Raw genomic sequence first — 17,617 nt, forward strand, 5'->3', positions numbered from 1 at the left:
TCCTGCACCCCCCCATCCCCTGGGGAAGCATCACCTCTTGAATGTCTGCCTGTCTTGTGGCTGATAAAGGGCCAGAAACAAATGATGCCGACCTTAATCCACCCTTGTTCTCCTTCTCCTGGCCTCTATTTCTTAGGGTACACAGCACACAAGCAGAAGTCTAGAGCTGGCGTAGGACAAGCCCTGCGGCAATCATGAACGCCTCAGGGTACTCCAGTTTTCCTTTGTCAGATGTGGTTTCCTTCCTTTCTTCTCTAACAAACCTGCTGGCTGCTTGTTCTTCAGGGTCTCTCCTTGAGACTCCCTTATGTGACAGAGAGGAGTTTTCCACAAAAGGAACTGGGCTTTCAGCAGCTTTGGGGGAGGTGTGCAGCTCAGCGGTCACAGAACATCTGCTTTGCATGCAGGAAGTCCTGGATTCAGCCCCCAGCACTTGGGACAGTCTTCCTGCCCGAGGTGCCAGGAGAGCCACTACCACGCAGTGCAGACCATAATGAGCTAGAGATGGATCAGTGGCTCCATTGGAGGCAGATTCCTACGCTGTTCCACTATTGTTCCTACCATATTGGGAGAAAACAAGTTGTCCCTGCTGCAGATCGCTGAGCTTTAGTCTCTGAAGCAGTTGTGCAGGGAAGGGGTGCAGAGGACAGTGGGCCTGCTGTTGATGGTGATGGGAGTGTAATTGCAACAGCTGGAAAAGGCAGCCACCAGGCAGCACAGCCTGTCTTCTTCAGCTCCAGCATCCGTTTAAGAGAAGGCAGGCAGGATTCTGCATCTATATAGCACCTTGCATTAGAGAGTCCCGGGTGAGTGCTACGTCAGCGTCGCACTGAATTAGAGTCAGGAAAGCAATATTCTGGAGAGGCAAGGGGAGCAGGGGACAGAGGGAGGCTGCTGTGCCAGGCCTGGTGGCAGACGTGTGGCAAACCACTCAGGCAGCCTGGTGCCCTCTGGGGGTTTTGGACTATGACTCCCATCAACTCCAGCTAAGCATAGTTGTAAATGGGGATCCCCAAAGCTCCAGTTGCTGCTGGGAAGTTGTCCTGCAGCACAAGCCTTTCTGAGGTTCACAGGAGCTGTGCAAGAGTGTGGCAGAAGGAACAGGGAGGTGTGTGTCCAGCCATGGCCACCAGAGCCCAGCTGGACCTGTTTTCAGGCCTGGCCAAGCCTCTGGATGGGAGATCAGGAGGGGAGGCATTTCCTGTCACAGAGAATAAGACACACCATCTCATTCCCTGCTGGCTGCCTGCAAGTCAAGTGACTGCCAAAGGCCCAGCTGCAGAGGGTGGCTCAAAAGAGAGAAAACCAGCCATGAAGGAGTGGGAGGAGGAGGCAGCGCTGAGAACCAGGGAACATCCTGCGCAAATTAATGTGACAGAGTTGGTGAAGTGATGGCATCACAAGCTTGTTTCACCTCCAAGAGTGTGTTTCAGGGGCTACTTCACCAGCCTGGAGCGCACCTAATATTTTGGGCTACAACTCCCATCCCAACAGGACTGGGGCTGGTAGGAGTTGTGGTTCAAAACATTTGGAGGGCAAACTGAGCTGGTGGTGTTGGGGAGCTGACAAGGATGTCCCTCCATGCCCATCTGCTGGAGAGTCTGTGCTGCTGGCCTGGGAGGAGGGAGGTCCCCCTGTCCATGGACTGCTGTCCCTGCAGGACCTTCTGGCGCTGACTTTGCCATCTTTCCGGTGTCAAGTCACGATGTTCTTCTTCTTGCAAACATCTGCTGGGATGGTTATTTTGCATATTTCTAGCTGATTATCCCTGATGTTTTGTCTGCTAGGATAATGTGGCTATGGTATCGTGGTACTCCTTAGACTGTTTTATATTATTGTTTAATTTTTGTACATTTTAATCTTCTGCAAGATGAGTTTCTTTTGAAATAGATGTTTAAGTCATTTAATGAACAAAGTGAAACTTTAATAAACTCTGGATGCTGCCTGATACCAGCCTGCCAGACGGGTATCATCCTTCTAGTCCACGACTGGGCTCTGAATGGGCCTTTTGCATCACCTGCTACAGTACTCTGAAATCCTTTTTAATTAGAGATGGGAGGAAGTTGACATGGGACCTTCTGCATGCAAGGAATGAGCATTGTCACCTTGCTCCCTGCGCCCTCCTTTGCTGGTCTGTGTCTAGGGAAGCACATTGGCTCAAGCCTCCCACATTCAAAAAAATTTTTTTTTTTAGCCCAAACTGTCTTGGCTGACTCCTGGGATGGCTCCTGGGATGTCAGCAGCTTTCTTTGCCCTAAGTACCTGTATACCCACCTCTCAATTCCAGGAAGCCATCAACATCAAAGCTTGCTCAGTTTGTGGGGCCAAGGAGGCACCTCCCAAATCATGCACTCTTTTGAGATTCAGATTGCTCTGAAGCACCCAGAGGCACCAGAATCAATCAGCACAAGCCAATCTAAACTGCATCCAGGAGCAACTGTGCCTCGGGCATTGCTCTCTATGTGCATTTGTAAATAACCATGCCAAGCTTCCTTTCTTCGAACCTGCATTAACGTTATACATTTGCTTCTGGAAATGGAGCTTATTGCTGGCCACAAAGGCCTTAATATTCTGCTTCTCCAGCTGAGCAGGACAGTGCTCTTGCCCAGAGGAACGGCAATAAGCAGATCCTGACCATCTATCCCTGTCTTGGCTCCCACCCTCTTAACTCCTTCCTCATTCCTCTGAATTCCCCAACCTGGTAACCTCCAGATGCTTTAGACTACAGCTCTCATCAGACCCAACACCATCTGTCCATATTTGTTGGAGCTGTGGATTAAAACAACTGGAGGTTCTTAGGCTGGGGAAGGTTGCTGTCAGGTGTTTCTTAACTCCAACCATAGGAAAGCTGGTTCCTAATAGGTATGCAAGTCCCAACAGAACTTGCTTCCCAATACACATTGTGCAGGGTCTGGATGCAAGGCTATTAGAATGGGAAACTGGCTGGTCTGACTGGGGAAGGACCATAGCTCAGCGGCAGAGTATCTGCCTTGCATGCAGAAGCTCCCAAGTTCAATTCCCAATGGCATCTCCAGGTGGGGCTGGGAGAGGCTCCCTGCCTGAAAGCCTGAAGAGCTGCCGCCAGGCAGTCTTGACAATACTGAGCAAGACGGACCAGAGGCCTGACTCACTATAAGGGCTCATGCATCCATGGACGTGGCCAGGATTTTGTTGGGGGTGGGCAGTGTTAATTTGAGGCTCTAGTCTGGGTTCACATTTGCACAGGAGCAAATTCCCCCTGTTTATGGGGAGGGTGGTGCCCCATAACCCTTTGTCCAATCCCTTTGCCTGGGAGTTTCCCCTCTACCACACAGGCCCCTTTCGAACAGCCCTGCTGCCTCAGCATTTCCCTTGTCTTTGTTGCAGATGATCATCCAGCTTTGCCTGTGTAAACAGAGGCTTCCTCTCCCCTGCCGGGGTGCCTGGCAGTGTGTAATCTTGGCCTTGGCAGTGGTGACTGGGGCTGGAGTTCACTGACGCAGATCTGGGCTATTGCAGGATATGGAGAGTGTCTGGCTATGACAGCACCTCTCCTCTGAAAGACGTATCTTTACTTGCTGGCCTGTCATCATCCATCGTCATCCCATGAGAATTAGGATCAGGAGTTAAGTACTGAGGATCCAGCACGTCAGACAGGGATGGCAAGTGTTGATGTTCCACAGCTAACCTTTGACAAATTAAAAATTAAGGTCATTGATTCATATGGCACACATATGTTCTCCAAGAACTCAGATGTGAAATTGTTGATCTCCTGGGTGGGGGGAATATGTAGCTTGTCACTAAGGATGGTGAAAGCTCCACATAAACTGTAAAGAGATCCAAACAGGATTTCTCCAGAGTCTGACTGAGCAGAGAACAAAAAGTCAAATGAGGTTCAGGGAAAGGAAAGCTAAAATGTTGCACACGAACAGGGCAAAGAAATCTCTATGCACCCCTTCTGGACTGGCAGTGGCTAATCAGGAAGGAGATCTTGCTCTTGAGGCTAGCGCAGAGGGTGGCCAGGGCCGGCTCAGCCATTGGGAAGAGTGAGGCAGCTGGCTCTGTCTGGCAGCAGCAGTTGGGAGGCAAGCAGCAGTAACAGCAAAGGTTTGTGAGCTGTGTCCAATGTCCACCATGCACACATCATGGGTACTAGCCACAATAGCTATACTCTATGTCACTGTGCCAAGCTAAATTGAAAGGGATAGGAGCAAGGCAAGAGGAAAAGTTGGCAACTCTCTAACAGCCAATGGAGCAGCACTTGAGTTCCTTTTACATGGAGCATTACGTTTTATGGATGTGTCAGTCACAAGTGGAGCAGATGGATGAGCCTCAGTATGGGGTGGGAGAGACCAGGGCAAACAATTAACACACCCACACCCATTTGCTACACTCCTAATGGGGAGGAAAACAGCCAGCAGATCAATCCCATCCCAATCTGCTTCCTAATCTACGCTCTCCTTCCTTTTCATCCAAAGGGAAATTAATTAATCAGGCCTGCATCTGTTCCACACCCACCCTCTGCTGAACAATGCAAGTGCTTGGGTCTCTCTGCCTAACCCACCCACACAGACAGTTTCCCGCTGCGCAGATCTCCAAACAGGAACTCATCCATCACAAGCTCAGGACCTCGTGTGGAACTTCGAAGCTTGCACTCCCACAATCATTCACAACTTCTCTCTCCATCCATCTGGTGCCTGCTGGAACCCCAGTCCTCTTCCATTCACACGCAGCACGCAATGGTTCCCAGCTTCTCCTCCTATTTCTTAACCAGCTATTAAGCTGATTCTATTTCTTCAGTGCTTTAGGGTGCAAACTAACATGCAGAAATTAGGCATATGAAACATTGCCCATCATTTATCACCATGTGTGGGAACATAAAGGTTTTTTATAGAACAACTATTTTTATTCATTTTTCAGAAACCAACACAACACAGAGGCCAGTTCCAGTGAAGAGTTTACATCTGGCATGGAAAGATTTCCATGAGAACCTGTCTGCCTGAATCTATGTTGCTTAGTGGCTGAATCAGATATAAAATTTGACCAAACTACATAAAATTTCTCTGTGTTCTGACTTCTCCTTGTGCACAAAGTTGCCAAGTCAGTTTGTCCATGAGCACAAAACTCCACAGTTGTTGGTGCCAAGTTATTGTCAGACTAGCACCACACTTCTCAAAACATTTGCGGTCGTAAGCCTTGCAGCAATCGTCAGATGGGTTATCAGATCTTCAGGAACCAAATCCTAATTTTCAAAGTTAAAAATGAGGAGAAGAGCCATTTTGGGGTTTGGGTCCTTTTAAGGGGGGGGGGGAATTGGCAGCCAGCCAGCCACACTGATTCTCAGCCATTTTTTGGTGCCCCCCCCCCATCCGCCCTGCTCCCAACAGCCAGTCAGCATTCCACAGCCACTGAGGAAGTTCAGTCCTTACTGGGCTGCCTTAGGAGGTTATTCATCTAATTAAAACATTTGTGTCCCACACTTCAGCCAGAAAGGTTCTCAGAGCAGCTTCCATACATTCTGTTAAAACAAGGCAGTCTTTGCCCGCAGGGTTACGATCTAGAAAACACAACACAAAAGGGACAAGGAAGGAAGGTGGGGGTGGGACAAATGCAGGCACCAATTTTTAAACAGCAGTTCTTATAATGTGCAGCTTGAATGGAAGCAGTTCAGGGGCAGCCCATTCTTGATGGAGCTGCTCTTCCAGCAAAGCTGGTGGAATATGCCCTGCTTCCCATGTCTCTCCTAAGGCAGCCTGTGATCATTAATTCGCTAAGTAGAGGTGTGTGTGTGTTTAAGCAACAGAATTGCATTTATTAAATACTAAATGTCTAGGCTTTTTTTTTAAGGTCTTAGCCTAGCACTTAAAAGTCACTGGGTTATACACTACTTACCGTAACTTAAGAGTAGACCCATTGAAATTAATGGCCATGGCTACCTTAGGTCCATTAATCTCAGTGGGTCTACTCTGACTAAATGTTAGTTGGTTGTAACCCATTCAAGCGAGGAGATCGTCGCTGCAGACTATAGGTGGTAGTCAACAAAGCTTTACTCAGAGTAGATGCATTAAAATGAACCTGACTAAGTTAATTTCGATTGGTCTACTACTGCAATAAAACTCCGCTGACCCCCCACCCTGTGGGTGTTGCTGCTGCAGGGAAGGCTCTCTGAAGGGCCCCCCGAAGAAGGCAGGGGAAGTGGCTCCGGAGGCCACCTTTAGATCCTGAATCCCTCCCCCAGCTGGATGACAAATAATAATGAATTAGCATGTAGGCACCCAAACATTTTAGTCCCCAAAGCACTTATTCAGGCATCATCCCTGGATGTTGCTGGACTCCAACTCCCATCAGCGCCAGCTCCAGCTCCCATCAGCCCAATAGTTAAGGCTGCTGCAGCATCAAAAGGGACACAGGTACCCCCATCCCTGATTTGCAACAACCCTGTAAGGTGGGCCAGGCTGAGAAAGAGTTAACTTTAACAATGTAAGTTAGCAGGAGCCTTTTGTGCATCTCAGCACTGACCTCTGTCAACATGTGCAGATCCACTAATGGTTAAAGGTAGGAGAGCAGCAGGCAGTTAAAAAATTGGCATCCTGATCGATTGAGATGAGATGCAAACTGGGACCTCTGTGTCTCACACTCTCAGGGAAAGCTTCGCCTGTGTTACTGTTTCCTCCAGTTAAGCTGTCCTTTAGCACCTGGGAGCAGTGCAGAGGCATGGGAGGGGCGATGGCTAATAGTAAAGGTGGAAAATGCCACCCTTCTGAATTCCGGAAGAAATAACAGTTGCTCAGTCTAATCTGAGCTCCCAGTTCACCTCTGCTCCCTGTGCTGTTCACGGTAGATCACATCATAAATGTGCTTCTTTTCTCTCTCCACTAGATACTTACCTGGTGCCTGGGGCTGCTCAGGTTAGTCACATGTTACTGCTCCTTTTCTAAAAGTAATTTGCAATCCCATCTGAGCCCCATGGGCCAGACCTCGCTCTCCCTGGAAGGAGCTGCTGACCCTTCCTTGGCTGGGGCTATAATTAGCCAAGCCCAGAAGTGGTGCAAAAACCTGCAATTGGAGAGAGCCCTCAGGTGGGATCACACCTGAGCCAGAACAAGGGCAAAGGAGGTGGTTTGAAAAAGGGCTCCTTATAACTGGGGTGAATCACCAAATTATTTTAATAGTATGTAACCTGATCCTGGCTGTTGATTCAGAATATAGCCCCATTGAGCCTCCCAAGGAAGGCTGGAATGACATGCAGTGGTGGGAACTTTACATTGTTTTTATCCCAGTTTTAACTATCATTGTTCCCCCACCCTGACAAAAAAAAAAACTCTGGGAAATTATAGATTGCTCCTGATCATTTCTGTTTAGCTGAGAAATCTTTAGCACTCCTTCCAGAACATTTCCCTGGGGGATAAAGTGTTTCTTTTAAACCAGTTTCACTCCGTGGTGTAGATGTGCCCCCTATGGCTGAAGTCGGGGAGCAGGAGAAGGGGCAGAGGCCACATAACACTGCAGCCTTTCCCAAGCTGGTCCCTTCCAGGTGTTCTGGACTATAACTCCCAGCACCCCAGCCAGCACTGCTTGAGAGGGACTTCTCTAGCAATAGTTCTGTCGCTTACAATTTTGTTCCTTACAGAGGATAACATTGCTGCTGCTGGCAATGCTCTTGCATTGCATCCATTCATGTTGGTGGGGATTGTGCAGGATACCTTCCCAGTTATGCATCATGTTAAATATTGGGAGAGGAAGGCAACATTTGGATTTTTCCTCTAAAGTGCCAAGGTCTCTCAGTGGTGGGGCAAAGCATGGGCACACTAGTCCTTCGCCATGGGTTGAAATGTGCACCCTTGCTCATGAGCTCTGCCTTGGCCAGTTTGATGGTGTGAATCTTCCCACAGAATAGGCTGAATTGTGTCTTGGTATGGTCAGGGTTTCCCAGACTTCTGATAAGCTGAGGACACACTGTTCCCCCCTTCCTTGAATTAGAAGTTGGGGAACACAAATAATTCTTCCACTTTGGGGGTGGGGAAAGGTTGACTTCTATAAAGGCTAAGAGTCAAGGACTGCACTTCTTCCCTTGTGTGTGTGCATGAGGACCAAATAAGGTGTGCATCCCCATTTAATTCTTTCACTTGCCTTAAGGAAGGGGTGTTTCTTACAGAAATGGCGAGGGCATGGGGGCCCAATCTGCATCAGAACATTGACATAGGGGCAGAGGAGCTTTAGCCCCTCCCCTGCTGCAGTCCCAATCCAGATCAGTCCTCCCTGCCTACAATTTGCATGAGGGGAGAAATGCCCATTTGTTCCAGCTGCATATTTTTCTGGAGGGCACTGATTTGAGTCTAGAGTGCAGTGGAGGCAATGCGTTAAAGTTCCACTGCCTCCTCACACCACAGTCAGGTCACTTGTGCAGGCTATTTCTATAAGGAAAATTCTGCAGCAATAATGTCACATGTACTTGGCCACTGATTTGGGACTGCTGCCCAGAGCAGCAACTCATTCAGAGATGCAATGGGCAGCCTTCTTCAAGGATGGCTAATTTGGCTTCTTCTGTGCAATGGAAGTGATGGAATGAACTAAGCATTTGCACCTGATGCAGAGAGGTGCAGAGTTATCCGTTCCCAGTGGCAGCTATTTGAAGACATGGTAGGCCAGGATGCTGAATCATGCAGAGATCAGTAGGCAGCCTCTTCTGCAGGTTTGCTCTTTGGGCTGAGGCACACTTTGGGAATTAATGATCTATCTGGTTAAGAGAAGTCATTTCACTTTTGCTAAGTGATACAAGCAACAATCTCAGACTGTGAAGGCTTGTTTGAAAAGGGCTTGTGCTCCCCCCTCCCCCCATGAAAAACTTATCTGCAAGGAAACCGTATTTGTGGTGCAAAATGTCAAAAACTGCAGCTGTCCAGAAGCCCCACCCATAGCGTGAGGGAGACCGCAGCTGAAGCAACAGATGGTCTCTGACAATAGTTTAATGGTAACAGGGAAGGGAGGGGGAGCAGGGGGGCCACAATCTGACTTCAGAAATCAAAGTTTATTTGTGGAGAGGCATAAAAAGGGTCTGTGCTAATAGAACAGCTGAAACACGGCAGCTTCTCTAAATGTGATGGAATCCCTGTGTAAATCCATATTCACCAAGAATCATCGTGCCCATCCTCCAGTTGTGGCTTCAGGTCAGCTTTGGGGTGTGTGTTTTTTTGGGGGGGTTGTGTGTGTGTGTGTGTGTGTGTGTGTGTGTGGACTGAGTGCTGGACTTTGATCCAGGAGATACCAGCTCAAATCTCTGCTTACCCTTTATCATCCTACAGCCAGGCTGAAATTTATGGTGCTCTCTGGAGAAATGGCAGGATGAATAGTAATAAAAAGAAAAAGCTCTTTTTTTAGACTGTATCTGTCCCAAATACATACTATCCCATTTCTTCAACAATGACAATTATTTCACATGCATTGGAATAATCTCGCATCACACACATACAAAAATATGTGCTGGAAAAGTTTATATATAGTGTTAAGTGACCTGGAGTTACTGCACTGAGAAGGTACACTTCTGAGTTGATGGAAAGACACAGCCGTAGTATAGAGAGAATAACAATGGCGGGTGTTTACAGAGCACTTTTTGAGTGTCCCCGCCCCCCCCCTTACACTCCCTGCAGGAGGAGGCAAAATGGAAGGAGGCGGAGGGAACTTTCAGACTGGGTTAAGTTTCATGTGCTTCACCACCATTCCAAACTGCAACACCTTTGTTACACAACTGGGCATTCTCAGCCATTGCAGTGTGTCCTTTCCCACCAAAACAAGTCTTTGTTTCCACATTTACTCTTTGCAATAAATAGAAATGTGCATCTTGTTCTTACTTGTGTGACAGTTAACCCCACCCTGGGATTTCCCAGTTCTGTTGAAACCAGGGATCTGCTTCAGCTGCCAGGTATTGCTTCCCCCCTCTCCCAGTTCGCCAGCCTCTCTCCAGGTACTGGAGGGCCGAGGGGGCTGAACTGGGGCTGAGGTGAAGCAGGATGTGAGCAAGAAAGGCAACAACTGCAAGAAGGGCAAGTCATGGGCAAGCAGCACTTTCTTCATCCCTTTGGCTGGCCCAAGGTGGTTTAAAGGAAATCTTAATGGTTTCCCACTTTCTCTGCACATAGCTAAAAGAATGTTTATTATTTTTTTAAAAAGAATCCTGGCCATTTGCTGCCTCTTAACCAGAATCTGCTGCCTTCCTTCACCTAAAGCAAGGTAAGGCTGCATCCTTTGACAGAGTTCTCCCAACACTTCCTGTTATCAGTTTGGCAACCCGCCCACAGCCATCTGGCCAGCCCCAATCTGCAGGAAGACTGGCCAAGTTGCTTCCAAGGCCATTTCCCACTTAGCAATTTGCAGATTTTGAGCACCCTTAACAGTGACAGGCAGGTGGGCATCACCCACTGGCCACCATCCAGAGGGAAGTTCTCTTGCATTCTTTGCAGACTGTGTCTCATTAGGGTGATCATTCACACACTGACAGAAAAAGAGGAAACACATCACCAAAGGAGAAGAAAAGAAGAGGCAGTTTTGCATATAATTTGCATATGCCAATTTATCTGTACCACTTTAGCTTACTTTAGAAATACACCTCAGGCTTCCAAAATGTTTTGGGAAGAGCTCAGAGAAGGTAGGGTGTGCATTCAGAGTGTGGCCATTGTTTTTGGACCTGCTGGGATGCAACTCAGCTTGTTGCAGGGTTTGCAAGGGGTTAAAGCAGATAGAGAAGGGAACCTCCAAGATTCCCAATCTGCCTCACTATCCTTTGATCTCTGTGCTGACCTTTCTATTGATGTTAGGCTGATATTCTTAGAGTTGTTGACCTAGGATCCTGCTTCCCCTTTCTTCATGCTCTTAATTCTGAAGCTGATGGAGAGAGGACATACCGTATTTTTCGCCCTATAGGACGCACTTTTCCCCCTCCAAAAATGAAGGGGAAATCTGGGTGCATCCTATGAGGCGAATGCAGGCTTTTGCTGAAGCCTGGAGAGTGAGAGGGGTCGGTGCGCACCGACCCCTCTCGCTCTCCAGGGTTCAGGAAGCTCTGCGCAACCCTCGGGAGACCTGCTCTGAGGGTTGCGCAGAGCTGCCTGCAGTCCCGGGATCAGCACAGCTCTGCGCCGCCATCCCGAGCGGGGCGCTAAGTCCCGCCCCGCTGGGGATGGCGGCGCAGAGCTGCCTGCCGTGCGGGGACTGCAGGCAGATCTGCGCAGCCATCCCGAGCGGGGCGATAAGTCCCGCCCCGCTGGGGATGGCGGCGCAGAGCTGCCTGCCGTGCCGGGACTCTACGCAGATGTGCGCCGCCATCCCAAGCGGGGCGCTAAGTCCCGCCCCGCTGGGGATGGCGGCGCAGAGCTGCCTGCCGTGCCGGGACTGCGCACTTCTCCCCATCGCCAGCCCCACAAGCTCGGGGGACAGCGGGGAGGCAGAGCGTGCCTTCCCACTGTTCCCCGACCTGGTTCTTCCAGCCCCGCACCTGGGGGGGAAATAATTTTTTTTTCTTTATTTCCCCCCCAAAAAACTAGGTGCGTCCTATGGGCCAGAGCGTCCTATGGGGCGCAAAATACGGTATTTGTGTGTCTCTCTGCTGAGTGCAAGACGCAAGCACAACTCTCCGCAACTCCAACTTAGTTGGCTAGAACTAGGAACTCTTTTCTATCCAAGTAAGTGTTTCCTAAAATAAACCTAAGCTTTCTTATTTTCTGTGAGCAACCAAGGTAAGCCTGCTCTCCCAGCAAGGATTCAATACATAGTCAGCTTCATGCTGTGTGCTAACTCTGCCAAGTAAAACAAGTGCCACCAATATTTTTTGCTGCCTGATGCAGAGAACCTTTCCCCATGCTAGCACCATTAAAGCGTGCTGCACCATTCAACAATTCATTTCTGCATTCATCTGTCACCCTAAATGTAAGCATATCTGTATAGAGGTTTAGGGGAGGGGCAGTGCCTCTGGTGGGGCCAAGTCATTCTCCTTCTGGGGTGGTTTGTGAGCCTTTGGTCCGTGTACTCAGATCTCACCTGTGGCTCTTAGAAGCTGTCAGCAGGCGACAGCAGCCACACCCCAGGGAATGGCTTCCACTGGCTGGCTAAACCAGGTGAGGGGAGCTGATGGGTCTGAAACCCTTGGTGAGTTAGGGAATTCCCCTGCATGCAAATACAGGTTCAGGCAAATTGAGCAGACAAGACCAAGAGTGGGTTAAATGGCCAAGAAGGAGGTTGTTGCACTTGCTGTAGAGGGAAGTGAGGGGCAGATGGGGCTTGTCAACCTGGGAAGGTAGCCCTTCTAGAAGGAAAACTCTGATCCTAAATCTCCATTGCTTTGCGGCTATATTCATTCCTAAGAAAGCAGTAAACCCTGAGAAAAAATTTGTAGCCTCTGCCTTGTGAGAAGTAAACCCTACACAAATCTGGAGTGGAGTCCTCAAGACAGTTGGATGGAACCTCATACATCTCCTTCCAGCAACTCCTGCAGCCAAGCTGGTGCCAAACATATTGCTATAATTTCCTTTGAACCACATCAGAAAGGCTGTTTTGTCATCTGAGCAGTCCATACACACGGCCCAAGCATGCATCCTGGAGAGGTCACTTTGGTGCTCCTAATGCAACAAAAACAAGGCAGGAGGCAGCAATCACAAGTTACCATTCTCTGCAGCCACAGCAGGTGCTGTGATTCTCAGTGCTTTGACTTCACACCCAGAGACACTCCACTGTCTCTTGAGTACAGATTGGCAATCTGTTGTTTGCATTTGTATCGTTTTTATATCTTTGTAAGCTGCCTTGTGAAAAGATTTGCTAATAGGCAGGGTATATATCTGTGAAATAGACGTGTAAAAGTCCACCGCTTGAGTCAGCTTCTGCACCTTGCTGCCAGTGGATGCAGTGAGGGAATCACTGAAAAAGGCAAAGTGAGACCCTGCCTTGTGCAACCCACAGCCATCTTTTCTGGCCCTACTTGGATCTAGAAGAGCACCTCTCACCCTGGAAGTGGATATTTACATTGCAGTTGGGACACTGACCTGCCAACAACACTGGTGACTGAACAGGACAGGGCCTGGGTGGCTTGTAAAGTCCCCAGCTAGCCTAAGAGCCTGTCCTGTCCCTTTCCTCAAAGGGCTAAAGATAGAGAAGCTCAGTGGCTAATCCTGAGGGATTTATCACCAATCCCAGGACCATTGTCCCACATAGATTTCACAGGACACAACCTGTCTGACTTCATTGTGCTGGGAAAGTGCCCTTGTATTTTAAGAGACGGGTGGGAGTCACAACCTAGAACTCTGCTTACATCATTGGTTTCCCCTGCCCTGAATCTCATTAGCATTTATTTACATGTAAAGGTATGCATATATGGGATGCATTGCAGGATACAGATTTGACATGAGTAAATTATATGGCAATCTGAGTTGTTCACTGCTATTGGTTCCCTGCCTGCTTGCACCAAGAGTTGCCCAACACCACCAATAGCATACTGACATGCTTACTGGGGCTGATGGGAGCTAAAGTCCAAAACATCTGGAGGCCACCAAGTTGGTGAAAGGCAGGTTAGAGTACTGGACAACCTGGGACCTTCTGTGTGTAGAGGATTTTTCAGACACAAAAATGTTTTTTTTTTTGGGGGGGGGCTCCTTTTTAATCTTGAACCATATAATTGTATGGTGGTAGTGCTGCTGTTGCAGCCAACCTTAAATCAGGCCACAGTCAGGGCCCTGATCCACCAACCAAAGCCAGGCATCCTATACCCTTGAGAGATCCCCAAATGGGAGTGTTAGTAATTTGCTTAATTCAAAGCAGAAGCAACAAAGGATCTTTGCTCATAGTTCAGTAACTTCACTGCTACACAACACAGGAGGGAAACCTCTGGCCTGGACCACCCTTCTGTTAGGCGGCCCAGCCTGCAGTCTCAGGTGTCCTGGAGGACACTATGCCATCAGTCCCATTGGCTTCTGCCTGTGGTGGATCAACTGCTGCCTCCTCTCACTGTGAGCTCTTGTAGAAGACAACACAAAAGGCAGGAAACTTCCAAGATGAAACCAATTCCCACATGGAGCCCCGACGGAAGTGGTTCCCTGTCCTGACAGACATAAGCATCTGGGCTGCCTGATTCCACCACCCAAAGAGGAACCACAGCTTTGCTGCTGCTGCTGCTGCTGCACACAAACTTCCGCCCACACAACCGCTTCCCTGCATGACAAATGGACAAAGAAGTCATCCATCTCCTAATGGGAATGCCCAACGGGTCCCCTCTCAGCTGCTTGCAGCGACAGTGAAAATGGCTGCAGGCCAGATCCAGGCCCACTGGCATTTCCTGCTTACAGGTAAAATATGCTGCTCATTCAATCCAGCAACTGTTTTAGCAGGCTGGCCCTATGCAGAACACCCATGTGTGGATGCACGCACACTTTGTTGTGGCTGCATGGCAGGAAATTGAGGGTGGCAACCATGGAACTGGATGGCAAGTAGGGGGAGTCAGGAATGCAATCCAGGGACCTTTCAGGCCACTACTGTTGCAAAGGCAGGCCTGACTATTTTGATTATTGGAGGGAGTGTGCACAGCAGGAGGTGAGAAACCTCAGGACTGGACTTCTACAGAACCGCACACATCCTGCCAACTGGACAGTACTAAGTTAGCAAAGGTTGGGTTAACCCTTTGTGCCAAATCAGCAGTGGAAAAGTCCTTCTGCAAGGAAGCTGGCCATTACTTTGCCTGGGAAGTCTGAGATGGGAGAAGGGCCCACAGGGCCTGCTCACCCCCCCCCATCTGAACAGAAGTGTCTGCTATGGCACCTTCCTTGCCTCTGGACGTCCCTGTCCATCTCCATCAGCCAGACCCACTCGGCTGACTTTCAGGAAAAGGAAGATGCTGGCTTCCTCATTGGCTTTGAACATGGGTGCTCTCTTTGAATTGTTGCTGGCTCTGATTTGTCATCTGTGGATTGTTTTAATTATATTTATAAGCTGCCTCTAGAATATCCCTTTCAAATAACATTTCCCCGCCATATGAATAAACCACCTATGGCTTTACGAAATTAAAATAGATTCTTAACTCTGCTGGCGATGGAGTTACCACCATCCTTCCTCCTGGCTGTTTTGTCTTCCAAAGGGAAGGCCGTTTTAATTTACTGCTTCATCCCTGCTGGAAGTACCTCACTAGTGAGGCCACCTTGACATCGAATTAACAGCATCTGCTTCCCAGGTACCAAGGCGCATCTGGCTGGTTGATGCGGAAGCAGGATGCTGAGCTGGACCTGCCTTCTCCAGCCTCGTGGCCCAGTGGGGAAATCGTTACTTCTTGCATCACCATGGCTGCTGAAGGCACCAGGGCAGCTCCCCGCCTTCCAGCCGCGGCAGCCCCGGCCCGCTCTCAGGACTCATCTCGCAGCCAGGCGCCTGAGCGCACGGACCGCCCTCTGGGCTCCAGGCCGGCGAGGCGAGAGACCCCGCGGCAGCGGCGTCGGAGGTTGAGCGAGCCCCGAAGGCAGCTCCTTCCCAGCGATCAGGCGGCGCCTGGAAGAAAAGGCGGATCAGGGGCAGCTAATCCTCTAACAGGATCGGCGCGATCGCCTTGATTTCTGGCGGGGCGGGGCGGACAGCGAGCAAAGAGCAGCGGATCAGGCGTCCCTGCAGCCGGGGCGCAGCACCCAGTGGCGTAGCGTGGGGGGTGCCAGGGGTGCCGGCCGCACCGGGCGCAACATTTGGGGGCGCGCGTTTGGCCGGCCCTCCTCGAGGAAGCAGGAACCCCACTGTCCTCGGACCTCCTCCGAAGCCTGGCGGTGGGGCGGAGAGACCTTCTCCCCGCGCCAGCCTTCGGATGGCTGTCCTGAAGACTTGTGGTGGGAGCAGTGGCGTAGCGTGGGGGGTGCAGGGGGGCCTGCTGCACCTGGCGCAACATGGGGGGGGGCGCGGAAGAGACTGGAGTGCTAAAATCCACGGGTTAGGGGGCGCAAATTACTTGCCTTGCCCCGGGTGCTGAGAACCCACGCTACGCCACTGGCAGCACCTGCCCGGTGACCTTCGGCCCGGGCCTGATCCAAGCCCTTTCCTCCCTGTTTGAGCCAGGCAGATCTTACTTACTTACACACTTCCAGCCCTCCCCTGCACCCCTTGCTGCAGCGCCCCCGTCGTTCAACAAGCTAAAGCCTCCATCCGGGGCCATGAAAACCATCACTTGCTGATTTCCGGGCACCCAGTCGCTGTTTACAGGGAGGACTATTCTATGGTTCTCCATGTCTGATCTACGGAGATTCCTGCGTTGCAGGGAGTTGAACTAGATGATCCTTGGGGTCCCTTCTATCGCTATGATTCTAAGGAGACAGGCCTTCCCGTCTCAGTCTGGTCCAGGGAAGCGACTCTCCCTCCACAGGGCTGCTTCCTGGGAACTGAGCCACAGAGCGCAGGACCTTCTTGCTGGTGAATGTGCTCCAGCTGCAGCTGCCCCTCGAGGAGGAGAACCAGGCTTGGCTGGGGGCAGGAGCTGGGTGGGCGGCCGCCAGGGTGGAAGGCTGACTATGCTTAAGGACAGGGGGGAGCGCCAGTTTGCCCCTCCCTGAAACCCTGGAGAGCTGCTCCCACTCGAAGCAGCCCAGCCTCCTCCCGCCTGGGAACTGTGTTCTGGACTACAGCTTCGCATCAGCCGCGTCTACAGCACCACCCCAAACAGCGGAGTCCCCGATACTGCGCTAGATGGAGCAATGGCCTGGCTAGGCATAAGGCAGCTGACTCTGGATGGGGCACCAGCCACCCAGCAGCCGCTTCCAGAGAACCTCCTGGTGGATTGAACCCCACGTGAGCGAGTGGTTGGGAGCGGGTTGCAGCTATGTGGCTCTTTCAGGTCCCTTTATTTTGAGGCCAGAGAAGTCTCTTGAATGGAGGCGGAGAGGAGCGGGGTCACTCATGTATCTTGCCCACCTGAGTCTGCAAATGTGTCCCTTCCTCTCTCGCCTGCCTATTCAGAGTGACATTTGGGGAGTGGTACATGGCGGCCGCCAACTTAAATGACCCTGTAAGGTCACAGTGCCTGGGTCACAGAGGGTTATCTTGCGACTCCCCCCACCCCCTTTTCAATTTTCAGTTGGCTTTCTACAGCTGCTTCTTGTTGCCCAGCCAAGACACTCCTCAGAGCTAGATCAATAAGCAAAAAGATGGTGGTGGGTTGGAACTGCACCCCAGTGTGCTTTAGACAGAGCAGTGACTCCTCCTGCTTTGTCATGCAAGCAAGCAGCATCCAGCGACTCCAGGTTTTGGAGGATCCTTGGACAAGACACTCTCCAGGGCCCCCCTCCCTCCCTGCATCTACCTGCTTGCAACAGCAGGCCCAGGGCACTCTCCTCACCTGCGCTGAGCCCTTGGCAGATGCTGACCCTTGACGCCAGCCTGTAGCAGCTTTGCAAGGCCTTGAGTCCTTTCAACCTGATATGCTAGATTGAACCCAGGGCCTGCTGCAGGTGAATCATGCGTGCCTCTTAGCACTGACCTCCGCTGAGCAAACGCCTGGTGGTTCTGTAGACCCACCAGCAGTTCAGGAAGTGCAGCCTCCATTTCCTCCAGATCCCTTTCCTGATCTCCCCGGCAAGTAACAAGAATCCAGCATGCTTTTAAGAGACCTCTCCACACCCTTGATGTGGCCCATCGC

This window comes from Podarcis bocagei (genome assembly GCF_964188305.1).
Source record: "Podarcis bocagei genome assembly, chromosome: 7".
Taxonomy (NCBI): Eukaryota; Metazoa; Chordata; class Lepidosauria; order Squamata; family Lacertidae; genus Podarcis; species Podarcis bocagei.